This window comes from Lynx canadensis, chromosome A2, assembly GCF_007474595.2.
Source record: "Lynx canadensis isolate LIC74 chromosome A2, mLynCan4.pri.v2, whole genome shotgun sequence".
Taxonomy (NCBI): Eukaryota; Metazoa; Chordata; class Mammalia; order Carnivora; family Felidae; genus Lynx; species Lynx canadensis.
The window spans coordinates 131,408,725-131,432,610 of NC_044304.2; the positions used below are offsets into that span (position 1 = coordinate 131,408,725).

The 23,886-nt window shown below is 37.0% G+C and overlaps 1 long non-coding RNA gene across 1 annotated transcript in view; it reads left to right on the forward strand.

Annotated features, from left to right (window-relative positions):
• Window positions 1–23,886, forward strand: part of LOC115509100 — a 57,596-nt gene that overhangs the window by 5,661 nt on the left and 28,049 nt on the right. Inside the window, exon 2 of the long non-coding RNA XR_003967231.1 lies at window positions 11,466–11,600. This is a non-coding gene — a long non-coding RNA (uncharacterized LOC115509100). The remainder of the gene's footprint in view (window positions 1–11,465; window positions 11,601–23,886) is intronic.

Below are 23,886 nucleotides of genomic sequence, written 5' to 3' on the forward strand. Positions count from 1 at the left end.
AATAAAACAACAAAGAGTTCACACACACGTGTCTATGTGTATACACACGCACACACACACACAAACATATATACAGACACACTAGCACCGCAGTGTCTTAATGATTTAGAACTTCTTCCTCTAAGTGTGCTGGTTTTATGTTTTGGGTTATTTACAGACTCTTTTCTTTTTCCAGCCAACTGTCTGCCAGATAGGCTCCAGTGGTCACTTTCTTACGACAGCACTGATATGTAGATTGAAGTGAGATTTCTGCCTTTATATCTGCCACTCAGTTTAGTCTTAAAGTTGCAGAGAGATAATATGCTATAGTACAAGGCATACTAGTTTTTCCCTTGGTGGCTTTGTGGATTTGGGATTTTGGATTTATTTAATCTCTCTGAGACTCAGTTTTCTTTCACAAAATATGTTGTGTGAGGATTAAATGAAATGTTTTTAAAGTGACTGAAAAACGGACCAGACATCAGTACTTCTCAATTCCTCCTTTAATTGTATTTATATATCTCTGATTAGTGGTTAAGAGTTAAGGTCTCTGGGGTCAGACTGCTTGGTTAGAATCCTACCTCTGCTGCTTACTAGCTTATTTATTCATAAAATTGGGTATAATAGTAACTACTTGATATGTATTGTACGAAGATTAAATAAATTAATTCCTGGAATTAGTAGCTGGCATGTAGTAAGCCCTCAATGAATATTAACTATTTAATTTCTTACTAGTTTCTGTTAATTACATCCATGAAATATGAGGTCTCTAGGATGTGGTTTTCTCTCTATTGTGAATGTGCTATTCTGCAGATGCACATAATAAATAAAAGTTGGCTGTGGAAACTTTGGATGCAGACACATTTTAGGCCCCCTAGGTTTTGGATTGAGGACTGATTAGACACATTCCCCTACTACTTTAAATCTGTGGTAGTTGTTTCAAAAAAACCTCCAATTATTGCCCTGATGGCATTTTCTATTGAACTATTTCATACCCATTGGGGATTATGTTTATGTTTAAAACATATTATCCACCTAGGTGGTGTTGTATCATTAATTCATCATATTGAGTTTCGGAAGTTTTAAAATTATGTTTAAGAGGGTCTCGATATGGGCGAATAGCCTTAAGAAATCATTTGGCTGGAATGATCTCTAGGGTAGCCTTAACAAAATGCAACAAACAAAGAAGCAAACACTCTTAATTCGTTTTGAATTCTGTTTCCAATTACAGTAGCTAATCTGTAATTCTGTACTGCTTTTCTCATAAATTACAGCAAAGTAAAAGGCAGCATTATAAGCTTTGCTAAAAGGGAATTATAATAATTGAGACGCTGGGCTCAGAGGAATGTATGACTTTTGATAGATTGTTATGGGATAATTAATTGCAGATCTTGTAGGACAGACAGAAAGACTTATATATTATGCCTGAGAAACGGAACTTCACACAGTGGTTGAACATGGTACCAAGATGTTTTACCTTACTTCCTTGGCTTCAGTAAGGTCGACTGTCTGAAGAGGACAAATATTCTCCTTGTAACTCCTGCTTAGAATTCATTTGCTTCTAGTCCACAGATGAAAGAGCTCTATTTTGTCAAATAGCTTACAAAAAATCATGTTTGTTCCTTTTTAAAGTTTGTCTTTGACTTATAAGTCAAGGGTTGTAAAAATGGTTTTCATTAGTTTATGAGGGACACTGTAATTTGAAATGTAAGCCCAGGGATTACTAGTAATAAGTGATGTAGAGGCAGGGATTAATTTTTGGAATATAATAAATATAATAATATCTTCAACTCCTTTGACTCCAACGTCCTTTTTGATTTTTAACATGCCTAAAAACCATCTTAATGAACTATATTTATCTAGCTGTAACTCAGACTTAGATATTCTGTCTAGATCATAGATTGGGACAATAACTGCCATGTTATACATATGTAGTCCTTCTTCTAAAAGAGACCCATCATTTCCTTAGCAGTGCTAGAGAGATGAGCAGCTTCTTCTGTGCCCAGCATCTGCCAGCAACAAGTTCTCCCTGTGAACATATTTGGAAGCAACATGAACCACAATTCTTCTGAAGCATTGCCACATTCCATTTTCTCTCTCAAGCTGTCTGAATGCTTCTTCAGACTTCTGTATAGTTCCTCCTTAGCATTAAGTATCTAGGGTTATCAGATTCAGAATTTAGTCTCTCAATTCAAGAGAACCTAAGCCTATACCATCCTTTACTAAAATAGAGTGGTGGAGGGGAAAATTTACCAAGTCAGTAGTTACCAAGAAATGGTTTCAGAGAAGAATGGAGAAGTGGTTCTGCTTATTTTATAACTATTGGAAGTGAGTCATTGGTAGGCCCTGAAGGAAGGCACTTCTGGGATCCATCAGAAGCAGGAGGATCAGTTGACATCAGGATTTTGCGGTCATTGGTATGTGTGTCGGGGAATTCATAAAAACTGAGATTTTCTTACTAGTAATTGAGTTAAGCCAAGTAATAGAGGCATTTTATTGGAGCTTCATAATTAAAAAAGACCAACCCAGAGCTGGTCAGTATTTTACATCCATAATAGGACATTTATCAGTGATATCATTACATTAGAGCTAATTAATCATTAGGTTAACAGGATGAGATAAACTGGACCTTACAGAGCCGGTCAGCTGCTGCAGAAAAAACATCTGCTGAGGCTAAACTGTCTGGTGCCAGGATTTTACAGAGGTGTATGGGCAAGCTGCAAATGCCATTGTTCCATGCACCATCTAGAGCCCATTATGGATGTGTCACTCACTTCCACCAATGAACCTCAGTAATCAGTGGGAATCAATTATACACACACATCTGTGATGTCCAGGGAAGTAGAGGTACCCCACCCACAGGTACTGACAGATTCAAATTTTACCTACACTGCCGGGTTTCCAGGAGCAGATTAAGAATTCTTAGATGGGACAAATTTTGTAGTTTTGAAAAGTTGTGAGATTATTTCTTTATATTGCACTTTATTCATCCTAATGGACTGAGTAAGAGCATTGTCTTAGGAGAGGCCATTGGATGGCTCCAAATTTATCTTTCCACTTACTTATTCTGTGAATTTGTACAAATTATCTAATTTCTTAAAATAGTGAAATATTTTGCTCCTTAAAATAATTCTCTGAAGCCGATACTATATTATCCCCTGTCACAGATGAGGAAACTGAGACATAGTTAAATTATTTATTCAAGGTTACATAACTACTGAATGGTAGGGTCAGGATATGAACCTAGGAAATCTGACAAAGTCTTTACTATTAATCATTGAACATATGCTTTAAAAAAATTTCTAATTAAAGTCTAGTTGATGTACAAACCCATATGCTTTTATATGGAAATGTCCACAGGATCAAATGCCATTTTAATTTTCTGTGAAATAAGGTGCTCTAGTGTTGCTTAGGAAACCTATCCATGGTGAGTCACTGAGGAGTTATAGGTATTTGTGTACTGTTCTCCACGCCCTAGTTTGGCGAATGAGTGAGTACCAGTATTTGCCTCATTTGTCAACTGATTTTGGCTTAGATTTAATGAATATGTACAAAAAAACTTCTTTTAAATAGAGTATGTCTGACCAGGATGAGAAACATATCTACTTCTAGGTATAGATACTACATGTCAGAGAATATAGATTGTGATGTGTTGGCAAATCTCAACTCTCACAAAACCACTGAAGTCCATATAATATATAAAATTCAAAAAGAAAGAAAAGAAAATCAAAAGAACCATTTGAAAATCTTTGCTTATAGGTCAGAAACTTAAACTAGTCACTGTCAAAGTATAGAGATTATTAACAATTTAGTATGTGCAGTTCATAGGGAAATATTAACTCCTCTGTATAGACCAGGTGTTCACTATGATTAAGAGCTGGTAACCATGGAAACAGCATGAAATTTATAAAATTAAAAAATAGCAGATAGCAAATGCAAATGACATAGGAGAATGAATCATACTCCACTTGGTCTTAGCTTGATTTCCCTTGAATCTAAAGACTTATAAAATTTATATCTGAGTAATTTTCTGAGTAAATCACTTATTTTTCAGTCCCTGAGTTTCTGCTTTGAATATTTCAACTTGTTCATTTGATAATGCCGTTTATCTAGAGTCAATTTATACATGATAGAATATATAGGGCTAGAGTTTTCAGAGTAAGCAATAGCTGGGAAGTGATGACTGTAAAGTCAGCTTGGAAACTTGAATGGGTACCTGAACCTTTAATGTAGACATTTACTGTGAATTTTCAGTTGACATATTGTGATTGGTCACTTATAGTTTTTAAATCTATTTCTATTGCTAAATCATATAGATGGTCCGGGTACAGAACTTGATGGTATAACATCAGTCGCTGTGTCATGGAATGATTTATTTGTCTGTGAAATGGTGAGCTGGAGAGCAACAATAAAGTTTCTTTACTCTTGCCTGTAATATTTTGATTGTTTATAAATCTATTCCATGAGCCCATTATGCCAACAGGCTACTTGTCTGTAGATATTCTGAAAGTGGTATTATTAGAATTAAAGTTCTTCATAAAAATTATGACAAAGTGATCTTACTTTCTGGAAGAAGATTTTACTCAAGGAGGTTGGCAGATTTTTCCTTCAAAGGAAAATTCTTTATTTTAAAAGTAGAATAAGTTATTTTAAAAAATGATTGCAACTGGTTCAATTGAGGAAAAAGACCTATAAGTGCTTTTCACAGTTTAGTTTGATTGTGATTTGGGCCTGTTTTCATGCATTTTAAGCTCTCATTTCTCAGGATAGTCAAAATTAGTTGACCTCAATCTGATAGTCATAATTGAAGCACTGCTTTTGTAAGCATACCTATCAATGCTAGAATGTAGTATGCTACATAAGAGCAAAGACCTATTCCTTTTATCTGCTGTGCTTTAGTAGGAGGACCCTTGGTGAGAGTACTCTACCTACCTTTCTTTGGTCACCAGGCTTTAAAAGGGATCTAGAGAGACAGCAGAGAGCCTGAGGGTGAGTGGCAGAGTTAATTAAAGTGATCCAAAAATTGGTCCTGGAAGAGTATTCTCAACATGTGTTCTGTGGTGCACTTCCCAATTACATAGGTAGTTTATTTAAAAATGCAAATTTCTAAAACAAATTCTCAAGGTAGTTCTTAGGTTTACCTGATCTTAGAACCTTTTTCATTGGGGAAAATGTTACGGAGGCTGATTATTTGGGAAGAGGAAACATAAGGGCAATTGAATAATGATCTTTAACTTAATTAACAATAAATATTTAATAAGACCCAGTTAGAATTACCTGTCTTACTCTTATGGATCCCTTTTTCAGTTATTGATGAAACAGAAAATACAAATATTTCTTGCCATTTGTGCATATATAAAATGGCATTTTTCCTCATTATTTCTCATAGACTGATCTTTATCTGAAACTTATTTTTAAAAATGTATAAAACTATTCTGATGATTTCTACCTTCAGAATGTAGAAGCATCCCATTCCTCAGAGAAAACCAAGAGTGAAAGGGACTCTGAATAATAAAATGGGCAATATCCTCAGTTTTAAAACATTCCCATGCAGTTTAAAACATAAGTAACGTGGTTACTTCTTACAACATTCTTCTGTTAAAGATTAGGACAAACAATTAAATGCAACTTACTGAAGGTGATTAGAAAGGTATGTGGTGGGTTCCTAATATATAGCTTTCTTGTGATTCAACATTAACCAAGGATTGAGTATGTAAGGTCTTGGACCTGTTTTTCCTAAACATTTCTTCTCTCAGTAGGTATTTGGAAGGGAGCTAGATAACCTGGAGTGCTGGTATTCTAAATTGCTGGCAAAAGGCCCATCCATATGCTTTAGAACTGAGACCAGCAAGCAAGATAGTTATTCTATTATGAAAACTGAGTAGGTCTAACAGGTGTTCTTGCCACACAGCTATAGTTGGGTAAACTGGGACTTGGGCCCAGGGTTTTCGGTGTTTCAGTTATATCTCACTGATTTCTTTTACTGCCCCTAATAATATGGTATTTGTGTAGCAGCATTCTGTAAACATATATTGAGTAAGCTAACAACTAAGATTTTATACTTTAATCTACATAAAGCCCAGTTTGAATCAACATGTGTGACATAGCAATGAGAACAGCGAGTATAATCTTGGGTTACAGGAATACCTATGTAGTACCTAGAATGGGAAACGTAAGTTCTGCTTTGCTCTTTCCAGTTTGGGCCATACCTCGCAAGATGGTGTTTTTATGGGTTCTCTGCTTTTCAAGAAACAGTAACAAACTGGATATTAACCAGGACTCTGTTAAGACTAGAATTGTTAGTTGAAGAGCATAGTTGAAAGACTATGGATGTAAATGAGAAGACTCAGCGAGACTAACCAGTATTTTTGGTGATTCATTCCATAGGAGACATACAAAAAAAAAATAACTGGACTTGTTCAGGTTGGCCAGTGGATGAGAGTGATACAGAAGCATGTTTTAGCACAATATAAGGAAAAGCTTTCTAATGTTCTAAGAGGGAATTGGCTGTGTTGGTGAGCAGTGAACTCTTGATCAGAATAGGTTAGCTTAATGATTACTTGGCATGATGTTGTAGAGAGGAATCAGACTTCACAAGGATGATTGGCTTAGTAGATGTCCTTAAAGGTTTTCTCTGAACCTGACATTTTCTGATTCTCTTATCTCCTCCTTTCACAACCCCAAAGTCTTATGCTAGTAGTCTGGTGCTTATTATAAGGGTTCATTTCAAGTCTTTGGGGCACTGCTATTTATTTATCTTTCTGAAAGAATTCTCCTTAGTATTTCTTTCTTTCTTTCATTCAAATTGGAAGGAAATAATATACTTTTTTTCTATTTCTGAAAAGGAAACCTTTTTAATAACTTTTTAATATTTATAAATAAATATATATGATATATTGTTTATATTGTTCATATTTTATTATCAGCCTGTGTAACTTGTACTATTTCATAAACTATCATGTAGGCTGAAGTGAACAGATGAAAAATGGTTCTGTATATTTTATTTAGACTAACAAAAGTTTATAGTCTGAGGATCAGTATATAAACTTAGTCAAGCTTTTGTGATGTGTCCTTAAAATGAATTTGTTATGGAATACCTACAAAATGCTTCCTGCCATCAGTTGTAATGATCTTAACAAATTTGTGAATATGAAGTCATTGTACTGTACATTTCTGGGTGATTAAGTCTTAGACCAAAGTAAGTTTTCATATTTATTATTGTTCTAAGTTTCATACTGTGCTTTTCTGGGAAATTAACTATTTTCATTTAATTTCTGAGTGAGTTAATACGTTAAACTCTGAACATAAAAGTCTGTTTGGCTTTGGGTATGTGGGTAGCAAAATATGTGCAGTGTATAGAACTGGAAACATGTTGACACTGTTTATTATACTGCCTAGATACTTAGCTACTCAGGGAAGCAAAACCTGAAAAAAAGATACTGGTTAAACTTGTGGTATTGTATTTTCTAAGCAATTCCTTGGAATCTGTTGTTTAGGTCAGAGATTTTCTCCCTGGATTGCTTGAGAATTGACAACAAAATATTCAAATTCTTTCTATAATTATTTCCCCCTAGATAATAAATACAAATTTACTGAAATTTACCATGTGTTTTTACACTGGTGCCCTGTAGTGCCCACATGTCAAACAGTCATGTGCTTTGAAGAGTCCCCTGGCGATTCTAGGGAAGAGTGGGAGCCAACCATAGTGCCCATATTTATGAGGTCATTTTCAGCATACAACAGTTTATTTTAGTGTTTGTATGTCGGGTTAAGTGCATAAACATATGGTACTACCCAGTTTTAGCTTAATTAAACTTCAAAGTTCCTAACAAAAACTATGGACTGAATATAATACTAATCACTCAAAGGATTGTAAAATGAATGTCATGATTTAATAAATGCAGCCAATTAAAAGGCAACTGGAATCAGTTAGGATAGATTAAGTTCCAGATCTTGCCTCTGCCTCAATTAATAGATTCATATCTCTAATGGAAGACCAAGGCAAAGTTATGATGAAGTCAGCAAAACTACTGTATACTGCTGTATTTGCATTACACAAGTATCGAAGAGTCTTAGATTAGGTTGCATTGGAAATAGATTCTGAGATGAAGAGTTGCATGTAAAAGTTTTTTTGAGAACTGGTCTCCCGAAATGCACCTGAAAGGAAATGAGAAAGAGGATTGGGAAGAGGGAGAAGCTGGCATATAGTGCAACATCAGTGGAATCTGTAGGGAGCTCTGGAGCTGGGATGTCCCTTCAGAGTTGTTCCAAATTGAAGCAGGGGAGCCTTTGTTCCTCTGTATGAATTGGTCCTTGACTGTTGGTTTTCCCCTGGGAGGGGCCTTAACCTTAAGTCAGGTAGTTCCTTGTGGCCAAGAGACACGACTGTGAACTGTCAACAGATGGTATATCTGACAGTTGAGGGAAGGAGGGAGTCTGGGTGGAATATCCACTAGCAACTACACTTAATAAGGTAGCACAGTATTCTGTGCTCAGCCATACAAAATACAGAATAGCAGCTTGGCAGGGAGGGTGAGTCTTTGTGGATTATGGCTTCTTCTACTGGCAAGATTAATTAAAACTTTGCTTACCAGACCTGTTACCTATGAACCATCAGGGCAAGCACAGAATATTCACACATTACCCCCTTCCCCATGTATCACACTCAAAACCAAAGCTTAAATATTGTATTTGAGAGTTGAACTTTAGATTTCTTATCCAAGAGGTTGTTGTAAATTGGAAAAATACTTTATCTTGATGCCAATTGCTTATCACAGAATTAAGTTTTAACATTATGAATTTCTAAGTTTTGAGTCACCTCAAATGGGTTCTAATTTTTTTGTTCTAAAATAAAGCTTATTTTTAAGCTTGAAAATATTTTTTTGTTAGATAGCTGGTTTCATGTTAATCATTGAGAAAGTGATATTTCTTTTGACTGAGTTTGCTTCTAGTTATCACACTTGTTTAGATGTGGATAACATTAAGAGTGTTAGAGCTGGATGATTCTCTACCCTCCGTTAACCAGACAGTTCCTAACTGTTTCTTTAAAAAAAATTATTTTTTTAATGTTTACTTTTGAGAGAGACAGACAAAGCATGAGCAGGGGAGGGGAAGAGAGAGAGAGAGGGAGACACAGAATCTGAAGCAGGTTCCAGGCTCTGAGCTGTCAGCACAGAGCCCGACATGGGGCTCGAACTCATGAATCCTGACATCATAACCTGAGCTGAAGTTGGTTGCTTAACCGACTGAGCCACCCAGGTGCCCACCTAACTGTTCTGAGAAGGAAGCAGTTGATCAGCTTTCAGACAATTATGTGTCACTGAGATGATTCTGGAACAATAAAGGTTGACTTTTATATTAATAAAATTAGATCTAGCAAACTCAAGACTTGGTTTTCTAGAAATATAAACCCATGTATTTTTATATTTATAGACCTTGATAAGGTCCATCTCAACCCTTAATGGCATAGAGTTAAAATGGTCTGGGTGTATGTATGTCCAAATATTTGAATGTGGGATGCAAAGCTGAGCAGCTTCATACATTGTTAATTATCTTGGATCTGCATATACACATACTATAGTCAAACCAGTTGTGCAGCAAAATGGCTTGAATTTTTTCATTTTTTTTTGCAACAAATACTAACCTTTGGGGAAGGTAAACGTGAACACCCATTTTGGTGATAATCAGTTTCTATGGGAACATCAAGTGGGTAGGAGAGAAGGTGTCCTGGAGGAACTAACATCTGAGATGAGTCCTTTAAATTGATTCAAAATCAGTTATGTTAAAGGCAGGGATATGACAGGGAGCGTTTTCTAATTAAGAGGGGCAATGGGTGCAAAGGTCTCAGAACTTGTCTGTAGTTCATGATGGCTAAAACACAGGCTATTTTTGTAAGAATCATTAAGGAGAAAGGAGGTTAAGACATAAACAGAGGTGTGATTATAAAAACATGTATTATGAGCACACAAGACTTTTTATCCTAAGAACATGGGGAGCCATTGAAGTGTCTCCAGCAGAGTAGTACCTTGACCAGATTTGCATTTTACATTGGTAACTAGCTGCAATGTGGAAAGCAGTTGGAGGGGCCCAGAGTGAAGGCATGAGGACCACTGAAGAGACAAAGAAGAAACTGTGGGGCCCCAGATTGTGCAGACACAGGGAGATGGGTGGGGAATGAACAGATTTGAGAGGCTTTTAGCAAGAATGTTGGGTTTTGGCAAGTTACTGGATGTGGGAGGATAACAAGAAAGGTGACCTGCCTAAATTTTTGATGCAGGCACATAGAGAAGAAATGGATTTTTTTTTTTTTTCTTCCTGGTAGGTGGGTTGGAGAGGTGACAGGTTTATTCTGTTTAAGATCCATTGGTATTCTAATGCAGCCTGAGGTAGAGATTGAAGTACATGTAGACATATTTGCATCCATTTTTTACTATTGGGCAAAAGAAAAGACAAGATGGAGAGCTGGAGTAAGGGAAAGTGTGAGAGAGAAAGGAAAGAAGTAAGGGGACCTAATTAGAATTTATAAGAAAAAAGCACCTTATTTCATTAGATGTCAGTTGGAGGTACTTAAATAACATTAATAAGTATGGCCATTATATTAGTGTTATCATTGCTACCAGTAAGGATCAGCCTGCATGACACAGAGAGGGAGCTCCTCCATAGATAATGCTCTACTGCCACAGCAGTTCTACTTCTGTTTGTCTTGAATGCTGTTGTTTTGTGAAAACACCTCAGTTTGGTGAGAAGACATTGTAGGAAACAGTTGACATGTCGGGTATGCTGGTATATATTTCAAATACTTTTAGCAGTGGAAATAGTATTGCCTATTTTGACGGTTTTCTATGACAAGTGGGAGTTTCTGATTTCTTTTTGTATGATTAAGGATATCTGTAAGACAATTAAAAAAACATCTTTAAAAGCAATAGAAATAGCACCACCACTAAAATATCTGGTAGAATTTATTACCAGAAATTGTTTCTTTCCTTTGTTGGGGAGAAAGGAGTGTTTTCAGTTTTGAAACATTTATGAGATCATTAATTTGTATTTTTCCAGTGTTGAAGCTAGTCAAATGGTACTAGAGGCCTTTTCTTTTGCATATACATTACTTAGAACCTGTGTACCATATGCTAAAATGTCTGTGTAAAGGTTTATGATACATACATTGTCATTTCAATATATGACTGCTATAGAACCACTTATTTTCTGTTTTTTCAGACTTTTGCCTCATTTCATCCTGACCACAGCCCCCACACATAAAACACAAGTAGCAGTCCACAAGCATTGTAAACCCTAATAAGCTACTCAAAAAGTTTCAGGGTGAGTCATCTTTTCCCAATTGAAACTTCAGACACTTTATTTTCCCTCTGGGCAATAGGAGAGGTACAATGGGATGAATAAACATGCTATCAGGTGTGAAAAGGCAGGACTTGCGTTAGCCCTTAGCCCACTGTCTTCTGATGTCGTAACTCCAGTTTATTTTATTGCAGGTATTAAATATGTGAAAGTTCTGGCCATCTATTTTCAGTCTGGCCTGTGATCACAGATTTGGTACTTCTGGATGTGGGGATTGGATGGATCATGGCTGATCGTGAAAGTTAAGAGTTTTTGATTCCCAATTCCAAGTAAGTCACCTTCATGTAATGAATTATTTTATCCTAGGAGATGCAGTCTTTATTAAATCATTTTAAAATTACCCCAAATAATACTGACTTGCATATTCTCTCTTATCTGTTTATGTTCTAACCATTCTCACAAGTTTCATCATAATAAGTAGAGAAATATCATTATAATTATCCTGTAAAATTTCATGATTAATGTGTACATCTAATTAAAATAACTTTATTAAATATTTTTTCCACTAAATAATTTTATTTTTCTTAATAAAAAACACTTTTAAGCCTCATTATAAGGAATATTGAGATTATTCACAAAGAACTAGATTTATAGCCTCTGCTGCTGTATTGAAGACAGTACATTTAATGAGCTAGAAAGTCTGTGATCAGTTTTAGTAACGGATTTCCCTTTTTCTTAAATTGATTCTTAGGGACAGCAGTAGAAATTTGACTTTGGAAAGAGATAAATAACCATTTCCAGGAAGATTCTTGAATGTAGAAGTGTTAGTAATATGTAGATGTTACATATTAAACAGGTTAAACAAAGGTGTTCTTCTTCAAGTCTGAGAGTTTGTATTTATAAATGATATTGTCCTTTAGACATTAGGCATTACATTTAGGAAAAATAATGTCTATGTAAACACGTCGGTTAAAAAAATGTACTTTCGCTTACAAATATCAATATTTGTGACTGAGGCAGTGAGGCTTCCAAACATAAGATATTATGAGGTAATTTAAAATCCTTTAGAAGAGCAGTAGGAAGTGCCTGATGCACAGACCCCTAACTGTGAATCTCAAGATGATATCCTACAGGATATCATTATAGGAAATGCTAGAGTCTAGGGTAGAACTAATAGACTTCTAATATACTAATACACTCCGCCAAGCATAATGAGCATCAGTTCTGTACCTCAGGTGGGGCTAGATGGAGTGTGATCACGTGGCCACAGATAGTGCTATAAAACCACAGCACTTCTTATAGTTTTATTGTAGATCACTATCTTGTCTCCTACTTTCATTCTTCTGTGACCTCAATTGCCTTCTTGTGCTTAGGTGTTTTAATGGAGGAACTAGCAGCCAATAAATTCCTGTTCTGCTTTTGATGCCTTCAGGGTCCACGTATTTATCTTGTCCCTCCTCACCTACTTCACTTTGAAACTATTTATTCTGCTGTATTCTTGCCACATTGCCACTGGAGAAACATTCACCTCAAATACGTGATCCACTGGAAAGTGTCTTTTCAGATTCAATTTGAGGCATATCCTCCTTCAGCCCTTCTCTGATATCCCCTGGTTAGGGCTAACCACTCCAGCCTTGGATCCCTAATAAATGTTGTACCTATTTCTTTTATAACCACATAATCCTTTATTGCACTCGTCCTTCTCCTCCACCTCCACTCCAGAATATAGGTCCGTCTGGGATGGGAAGTGTGTCTTACTCATTCTTAATGCTCCTGTGCCTAGCACCATGCCTAGCCAATTCCATAATGACACATGTATATATTTATGCTTTCTGTTTTCTTGGACAGATTATTTAAAACAGGCAAGTCTGATGGGTAGGGAGATAGGCATATCTAGTTCATCACCAAGTTTTGCCCCTTCTGCCATCTAGACATGTATTATTTCCAAGTTTTCCATCTTACTCTCTCCACCCAAGTTTAGGTTCTCATCTTTGCTGAATATTAAAACTGTCTCTTTATCGTACTGTACACTTAAAAATTGTTAGGAGGGTAAATTTATCTAATGTGTTTTTTTTTCTTTTTTACCACAATAACAGCACCAACAACAACCCATTTCCCATTAGTCTTAACTCACATCCATCCTTCAAATAGCTGACATAATCATTTATTAACGTACAAATTTTTAATATCCCTCCGTAGTTTATAGGATAAATTATGAGATCCTTAGAATGTTACACAAGATCTTTTGTGACCTGGCCCATAATTCTCTAATTTCCTCTCGTGATTTTCTGCTCTAGCCATATTGTGCTTTATATATTGTTCCATACAGTGCAGTTTCTTGCTCTTTTTCTCTTCACTTTTCTGGCAAACTCTTATTCGTGTGCAGCAAATTATAGAGATTAAGAGAGAACAGATTCATATCCTGGTTCTACCACCTATTTATAAACTCTTGAAGCCTGGAAAAGTTGCTCACCCTTCTGTGCTTTAATTGTCTCATCTGTAAATCAGGAATAATAATAGTATCTGCCTAGTAAGTACATAAATGTAAGCTATTGTTTATTTTATTCCTTAAGACTTAAAGAATTCTACTCCTCTAAGAAACCTTTTAGGATTTCCCAGGATGGGTTAGGTTTCCTTCCTACATGCTCCATAACATTTTGTGTATCTCTGTTCTTGGACTCAGCACATTTTGTGTGGTCTCTTTATGTAACTTCCTTCTCACCAAACAGTGAGTCTCTTGAAGGAAGAAATCATGTTTTCTTTAATTTAATATCTTTAGCGTAATGCTTTTTCAGAGTAAATTCTCAATAAATGTTTGATGAATGAATGAGTTGCATAGTGGGAAGAATTCATGCTTTGGCATCAGACAGATATGTTCAAATACAATACTTACTATCTCTACATCAACTAGCAGGTAACTTAATTTTTTTCACACTATTTCCTTACGTATAAATAGGGATGATGCACCCCTTGCTTTTAGGATTAGTGATAGTATGTCTGTTGGACACTACTGGAGTGCATGGAAATTGTTGTTATTATTATTTTCCTGAAAATATATAATAATTTTATCTCAGATTTAGAGTTAGTAGGCAGATATACTTTTTACCCCTTGGAGAATCATCTTAACTCTGAAGAATATATACTTTAGTACTTAAGTTTTTCAAAAACTTAATCTCCTATTGAATTTCCCCTGGAGTCTCCATGGCTTGCTGAATTCCCGTATTGTCTGTTAACACTCAGTGGACATTTAGCATTTTTCCTTGCAGTTTTACCAATATCATTATGTTTTCTTTGTGAAAATAGATAAAAAGACTTTTGAGGGCAACAATCATGTCTTATATATCTTTTTATTTTCTTTCTATCTTCCCTGTTCATTACTTTTCCCCACTTATCCTAATATAAGCTAACAGATAGATAAATAGATGTGGATTGATAATGATGAGTGGAAGCCCAAGAGCAGGCAGGGGTAACTTGAATGTTTTGGCTCTAGGAGAGTCCATCTCATTTTAAGTAGACCCTCATTCAACAGTTAATGCAAAGATTAAATTGGACATGGAGGGGAACATAGAAGAAATATAAAAGATGGTTCCTTTTCTGCAGGAACTGACAATCTACTTGGCAAGATAAAGCATGCCCACCCTGAAATGTTAAGGAACAGCACTGGATGGAATGTAAATAAGCCTATACAGTGTTCAGAGGGGGAGAAATTAGAAATTCATGCAGGTGAAGTTGAAGTCAGGAGATTGTTGGAAGGCTCAAAGGGGAAAGAGACAGAACCTTATAGATATTTGAATGCTTATGATGTGCCAGGCATTGTGATGAGTGATGAATGTTTATTCTCTGTGTGTGTGTGTGCACCTATGCATGTGATAGGAACTTTTTAGTCATACATTAATTTAATAAACAGTTTTAAAAATTGTGGTAAAAAGCACAGAACATAAAATTTACCATTGTAACCATTTTACATGCACAGTTCATATGTTTACATTGCTGTCCAAGAGATTTCCAGAACTCTTTCATCTTGCAAAACTAAAACTGTGTACCCAGTAAACAACTATTCCTTGTTTCCTGTCTTGCCTCGAACATGTATTGTTTTATCTAATTCCTACAACAAACTTATGAGATAATGTCAAGAATGCTATTTTATTAAATGAGGCTTAGAGGTTGAAGAAAATATCCTAAGGTCTTATAATTAATAAAGATAGAACCACATGAGCCTTGGATCAGGAAGGGAATGAACTATTAAGAACCCATGGTTTTAGGAAGATAGCAAAAGAGCTGTATTTTTCTTTTATGTAGGAGTTAGTTTTTAGGCCATTCATGGACATGGTGACTTTTGTTTCTAAAATGTGCCATAAAGCATCAACTCTACCCTTAATAACTCTCCTTCCTAGTCTTAAGGTCTCTGTTGTCTGGAATGCTGCCGCGGGATTGAAAACATTAGAAAAATGGTAGTGGGTTCCTGTGTTTGCTTTTTGGGCATGCGATTCTTTCAGGACACAAGATAGTGAATACTGTTCTTTAGAGTAAAGTGTGTTGAATCAAGTTTGAAATCTTTCTAGAACTTTTCTTGAAGTATACTGAAGGAATTTGAATATATCTTAATGGAAAGCTGATCTATTGAATTGATGGTGGCAAGGGCAAGGAAATATGTAGGTGATTTTGTTTTTTTTTTTTTTTTTTTTGCCAGATTTCCAGAATGACAGGGAGGAATGGAAATGAAAATATAAGAGCCAAATATGGTCCCCAACTTAGAAGAGCTCCCTGTTGGTTGAGGTCTTATAAATAGATTTTTCCTGCTGAGACATATTCTGGCAATAGATGAGGCCACACATGGAGTTCTACAGAGTCGTTGTTTAAGGGGGTGGCAGATGTACTTGGGAGGATGAATCAGGAGTGGAAACCATTAATTGTGAAATAATGGATTTTGTCAAGCACTGTGTAAAGTGCTTTATATACATTTGTCTAATTCTTAAGACATCTTCTTGTGGTAGACATTAGTGTCCTAATTTGACAAACTGTGTCTCAAAAACATAAAGAACTTGGCCTTGGTTGGACTGGTTATTAAACTATCATCTCTCAGCTTTAAACCCACTGTTCCATATTTTGCTTTTTGATACTGGGCTGGGTGTCTACAAGTCATGTTTCTGATTTGTCAGTTGGTTAAGCTCTGACAGTGGGGGGTGCTAGAGAGAGATTGCAAGCAGGAGGAGGTGGATGGAACATGCTCCTTCCTCTTTGCTGTTGTTTTTGTTTTTCTTCCTATTTACTTTCTGTTGGCCTTCTTTTCCCATGAATAACACCTCAGCAACACTTCTTCACCCCTGCAGCAGCAGTGAGCTCCACTATCAGCAGTTTGAGTCCTGTTCATAGCTTTTCCCTAATGGCCATAGAGCCAGTCCTTAGAGACCCCAGCACCCCTCCCCCTCTTAAAGGCCCAGACCTTTAAGACTTCTCCTCCTTCTGAGCTCAGGTTCCCCACCCTTCTGAATATCCCCACCTCCTCAGAAGTGTGAGTTTCAGCACTATGAAGTCTCTCCTCCAGGCTTCTGACTGTTTATAATTCCAAATTTTCTTTGTTGCTGCAAAGTTAGGGATGGCAGCTATGTTTTACAGTTACTGTATTTATGATACCCTAGAGTTCTTTTTTTTATCTTTTTAGTGCCTAATTTGTAATTTTTACCAAATTAACAACTCTTTTTATTAATTTCTTTGTGTTTAAATAACTAATATGATTTCAATCTTTTGGTCAGAGCCTGAAACAATTACATAACCATCATCATCATCATCATCATAATCATGGCCTCCATTTATTTTTTATTTAATTAAAAAATTTTTTAAGTTTATTTATTTATTTATTTATTTATTTATTTTTTAACTTTTTTAAATTTATTTTTGAGACAGGGAGAGACAGAGCATGAACAGGGGAGGGTCAGAGAGAGGGAGACACAGAATCTGAAACAGGCTCCAGGCTCTGAGCTGTCAGCACAGAGCCCGACACAGGGCTCAAACTCACGGACCGCGAGATCATGACCTGAGCCGAAGTCGGCCGCTTAACTGACTGAGCCACCCAGGCGCCCCTATTTATTTATTTTGGGAGAGAGAGAGAGAGAGAGAGAGAGTGAGAGAGTGAGAGAGAGAGAGAGAGAGAGAATGTGCATGAGCAGGGGAGGAGCAGAGAAAGAGGGAGAAAGAGAATCCCAAGAAGGCTACGTGCTGTCAGCACAGATCCCAATGTGGGGCTTGAACTCAAGAACAGTGAGACCATGACCTGCGCTGAAACCAATAGTCGGATGCTTAACCGACGAGCCACCTAGGCGCCCCTCCGTTTGTTACGTATAAGGTAGTGGGACCACATTTCTTTTCTTGCTACCAATTTGGCTGTCTGTGGCCTGGAGCATATTTCTTTCAAAGGCACAGGCAGCTTAATCTTGCTAGCACTTACTGCCTTATCTTGATAAACTTTTTTTAACCTATATATTTACAATTACTTAAGCTCCAAACACTTCTAGCAAAGCTCTTCTTGAGTAAGGACAAGGACCATGCTTATTTTTCCCCATTGAATCCATAGGGCTAGTAACAGTGTCTAGCATTGTTTTGTAGATGTTATTAGTATGCATTTAGTGAGCAAAGGATTGGATAAATGAGTGAATGAATAAGACTCAACTAGAGCTTCATTCTTTACAGTGAATGGATTCTAGAAACTGACTTCCTGGATTTCTGACCTTATTGGTGATTTGTACTTCTATTCCCATCAAGACTTGATTTGGAACCCATGATATTTGACTGAGGCATGACGGCCATTCTAGAACTTGTCAATCTCACATTTCTTATTCCTTTCACTATCTACACCCTTTGAGCTATTGGCTAGGGATGTGCTTCCAACCAGGTGGATTTTCCTTGAACCGTAGCATTGCCATCGTCTCTACCTACTGCTGGATTCCATCCTAGATGCCTCTGTGGAAGTAACCTCCACTGAGCATTGGGAAAGTACCTCTGTCATTAGGATTTAATTAGCAGCCAACCTTGCATACTCTCGGCATTCAGCTGGGTGAGCCCCCTCTGTCTCTGCTCCCACTCCAGCCCCCTACCCCCTGGGATCCTGGCCCATGCTATTCTCTTTGCCAGCTTTTGGTTTCTACATGTCTATGGTTATGGCTGCACTGTCTAGGATGTTTATAATTCAGATATTTTTGATTGGTCCTTATTGTATGCAGCACAAGGCAAGAAAGCAGACTTTGTCCTTAATCTCACCTCAGAGGTGAACTAAAAATGATTTTTGTGTTTAAACCATTCTTAGTGATCTTTATCACTATGAAGAGTAAACTCTTCCTAGACATGTGACTGTTGAAGCAAGGGTGCATTAATATACATACCTACATTTGTAATTGAACATGAATGAATATTATTGCCCTTCATATTGAAGTCAAATATGATTTTGTGTAAGACTTAAAATTAATATCTTGTATTTTGTTTCCATTTGTTATTATCTCTTTATTTTTTTATTTTTAAGAGAGTGAGGGAGCATGAATTGGGGAGAGGGGCAGAGAGAGAGAGAGAGAGAGAGAGAGAGAGAGAGAGAGAGACTCTTAAGCAACATGGAGCCCAACACAGGGCTCGATCCCAACACCCTGGGATCATGACCTGAGCTGAAATCAAGAGTCAGACACTCAGCCAACTGAGGTGCTCCGGTGCCCCTCTACTATTTTTATTTTCCATGCAGAGAAGAACCATTCATAGCTCATTTTACCTTACTGACTTTATATGATTTTATTCTCTTTACTTATAATATTAGAGACCAGTAGAAACTTCTGCATGACTTAGGATGTTGGAAGGCCTCATATCTATAACAGTATATCTTGTGATGATTTTTCTTTTAATAATCAGAGTTCTGGTTGTCAAGTTATACCAAGAAGCTTTTCAAGGTGGCATGCCTTTGAAGTAACTACACAACTGCTTCTCCCCTCTTTCCTCTATGATTATTATTCCATTGACATAAATGATTTGATTTTATGGCCAGAACCCAACAGTGAAACCCCACAGAACAGAGATAATTGGAACACAGAAATAGAGTAGAACCACAAGATTCTACCCACAAGGACAGAAAAGAGATGTTAGCAGGAAATGACCCCGTGAAGTCTCAACAAATAGTTTGTGGTAGCTGGGAAGTGTGTAGCAGGTAGTAGGGACCCAGAAGTGAGGTCTAGAGTATAGGCAGTATTGCCTAAGAAGACTATGGAAGCCAGATAGTGCAGGAATTAAAAGAGATGCAGGTCCTGGGACAAAGTTTGAGATTAGGGATTTAAGAACCCAGATTCATACAGGCTCTCCATGCTAGGCCATTGAATTATGGCCTAAGGCTCTGTAGGTCTTTTTACCGGTAACTGGAGCAAGCAATCATGAACAATAATCTAAGAGTTAAGCAGGATACATAGTGAGTTGGGTCTGATTTCCATGTGAGTAAAATTTAGAAATGGAAACACTGCCACTGGGCAAGGGTTAGATAATGCTAAGGACAAAGGACAAAGAGAGTCGTGCTCTTTCTCCAGATAATGTCCCCTCCACTTCATTGTTGTCTGGGTATTCTGAGATACATAGTCAGAAAGGACCTGGGAAGTCATTGTAATAAAATATTTGTGAATATCAGTTTTGGTCTGGGGTACTACTTGACTCCTATAGCATGGATGATGATTTATGGCAAATTCAATATCTTACATTTCTGTAATCCCAGATTCTCAACTAGGTGTGATTTTGCCTTCTCCTCCCCCAGCCCAGGACATCTATCAGTGTATGGATACATTTTTGTTTGTTATGACTGAGGGAAGGGAAAAGGAGTTACTCTTACTCCATCTATACCCTCTGCATCCTACAATGCAAAGGCCGTCTTTCCCCCTGCAGCAAAGAATCATCCAGTCCAAATATCAGTAGTGCCAAGATTGAGAAACCCTGCTGTAAACCAAATGGACTCTGTCCTTTCTTTTATTATTCTGGGATTCTTGATCATTGTGATTGTTGTGGATATGTTTCTTGGGCAGTTATCATACTCCTATAAACATTTTAAACTTATTTGAATATGACAGAATCATCTTTCAGCATAGAGTTTATCTACTAGGTTTCCACAGACAAGCAATGTCAAGCTGTGTCCTTTGCGTGTGTGTGTTGTTTCATAGTGGTGGAATAGGATGAAGCTACAGACCTTCATAGACAGACATTCACAAGGGATTAATTTATGACCTTGACTTCTGAGACTTTTCCCCACCTGGGCTACTCAGTGAAATAGGTGCTCTATAGAGATTCAAAAATGGTTCTCTTTTTTTCCTCTAAGTTTGAAACTATAGTGTGACCTAATACTTGTTTTACTGCTGATTAGTTCCTTCAGTGCAGTCAAAAGCAACAAAACCTGGAGTGAAATCCTGTCATTTTTGTAAGCATATTCTCTCCTCATCAAGAAACATCCTGGAGACTTGGCCTGGATTTCATAGAGTCTGTATCCTGGGGTACCAATAAAAGGTGTGCTGACTAGCCAGAATTGAGGAATCTTTGTCCATCTGTTAATCAATTGGGTTTACTTAGGGCTACTTGATTTTTTCAAAGGAATTTTTCTGTAGCAGAGAATTTCTAGGCTCCTTAATTCTAAGTCACTGAGGGACTAGATGAGTTCATTCCCCCTTGTGTTAAGGGGCCTTATATGTATCTAACATGTAGAATCATGGATTTGAAAAAGACCTGAAAGGAATTGGCAAGCCACTGTACAAAGCCAAACCTTGTTTTGCTGCCTGCCTGCTTTTATAATTAATATTTTATTGGAACACAGAAATGCTCATACATTTACATATTATCTGTGGCTGCTTTTGCATTGAAATGGCAGGGTTAAATAGTTGTAACAGAGACTGTATGTCCCACAAAGCCTAAAATAGTTATTATTTGTTTATGGAACAAGTTTGTTGACCCCAACCCAATCCAACTTTGACATTTTACAGATGAGTAAACTAAATCCTAGAGAGAGTAAGTGACTAGCCCAAGATCATACTGCCAACAGAATTGAGGGTAAAGTCTGGTTAATGTATGTTTTGAGGAATGAGGATGACGAATATCAGATCATTGACAAGCTGTGTTCTAACAGCAAAATGGGGGAAAATAAATATGCTATAAGTCACTTTACCTAAAGACAAAAAAACCCAAAACAACTGTCCTGATTGATTTATTTCCCCCACTGAATTGCTCAGTCATCTTTATGTCATACAGATATAGCTGAAGTAAGACTTGAGTCAAGTGATATCACAATTTTGTGCAGTTAGATTGCTGTTTTCTGAAGAATAGCAGAATATTTATTGGTTAGCCTCCTGTGTCTCAGTATTATATTCCTCAAAAGTTGAATTATTGATAGTAAGTCAGGGAAGACATTTTGGTAATTGCTGAAATCCTGAATGTATTTAGACTGACTAACTGTTCCTGTGTTCTGCTGTGGCACCAGCTGACAGTGATGAAATCTATAGAAGTAGGACACATTTCCATAACATGAATATTCAGGGTTGGTGATGCAAGAATTATTATTAAACCACTGGGAAGGAACACGTTCTCCTTATTATTTGATTGAATACTAAATGCTGCCTTTTAAAAATAATTCCGTGTGAACACTTTGATAATGAGGAAAGAGAGATGCATGGGAAAAAAACTCATACATTTTCCCCTGGTACATAAGAAGGAAATTAAATTTAAAATATATAGCATGTCTAGAGGAACTCTTTTGGAATCATTAGCTATATTTCATCTACATCTGTGTTATGTATATTAAAGTATAATGTAGTAGATGTCAGGACAGAGTTTTATTTAAATGATTTATATAAAAATAGAATATGTAAGGAAGCATGCTTAACCATAAATAAAGACCCCTAAAATTAGTAAAATGCTGATTACAAATAATAATAATTATCACCAAAACAGTATTTGTTAGATGTTGGACATTATCACATTTCTAGGGAAAAATATTTGCTTTTCTATAAATGACACAGTTTATATTTATCAAAGAGTCCTAGAACCTCTAAGAATCCTGAACACACAACTGAAGTTCCATCACATATGAAGTATATCTGGTTCTTCACCGCAAAGATTTTATGTGTGAGAAATAGGGAAGAAGGGAAACTGATTTCATTCGTTCATCCTCTGAACATGCATTGAACCTCTGCTGCATGCCAGGCAGTGTACGAGGCTCTGATCCTACACAAATGAAACAGACACAGAGCTCCTGTCTTCTAAAACCCATGATCTAAAGGTTGGTGCAGGCAAATAAATGGACAATTTCAACAGAGAATGGTATGTGTTCTGTAATAGAGGTACGGTCAGGAGGCTGTTGTGCCCAGTTTCTCTTCCCTTTTGCTAGTTGTTCTAGCTCCTCTCCCCCAATCAGTTTGGGTGGGGTTGTCCTTTGGGGTAAAATGGAGTTTGGTACCCTTCTATTTTTCTCTTTCTACCACCTTCTCCCACCTTGACGGTAATTGGGTTGTGCTTGCCCTTGACCGTTTTCTCCAAGCTGCTCATACCTCTTTAGTGCCTTGGGCTTTAGATTTTTCACTTCCTCCATCTTTTCTTTTTCTTCCTCCTCACAAAAAGTAAGCTATGTAGTGAGTCCCCTATTACTGAGGTTCACTGTATCAAATAGTAAAACATACACATTCAGTTAAGTCATCAGTTAAGCAGTTAAGCAGGTGACTGTTGACTATTGGCGAATATAACCCAGTATTGATGTAACATTTTATTTTACGTGGGAATTCTTGATGACTACAGATCCTTTATCCAAGTAGAATGGAGGGGAGTGAGGCTAAAGTTTCAGGCATTGGCATCAAAAGGTGGAAGAGACGTTTTTTGGTCCCTCAGATCATACTATATAGGCAAAAGATAAATGAACAAGAGACTTGTTGAAGCAAAGTTAGTGGGAAACTGGGATAACCATAGAATTGTCACACACAATTCTTTTTAGCCCAGTGGCCGCTCATCCCATATTTTTCTTCCTCCCATTTCTTAAAGGGACAGACATCAGCTCTATATGATGCCTAGCTGCATGATATATTCAGAAGAATATGGATTTTGGATTCAGAACAGTGCTCAAATCAGACCTATTTTCTGCAAAAATAAAAATGCATGTGCGAACACGTAGCATACTTCTTGGCTTCAGATATCAATATATGTGTTCAGATCCATGTATGTAATAGTTTTTTCTTTATTTTCCTCCTTCCTTCCTTTACTAAGAGGGATAATAAGTAGTAGCTATTTGCACAAGTCTGAGTAAAGAAGCTTTGTAGAGAGAGCAAAAAGTTTTTCTGGGACTGACCTCCACAGGGCAAATTCAGAAACTGGCAGATCGACATTATTTATTCACAGAGAGAACTGCATTGTAATCACACTCCTGGATGCACGGAGTGAATGAGTGACAGCTGAAAACCTCAGTCACTGTGAGATGGCAACCTGAAATGGGTGCCTCTGAGGGAAGGGGCAGAGACCTCCTCCAAGGTCGTGCAGAAGCAAGGTGGCAGGCAGCATTGCAGGGGAGGCAACAACTGAGAGAGGCGGCTGCAGAGAGGAGCTATTATGTGATGCTTCTTTCTGAGGTGGGGTGAC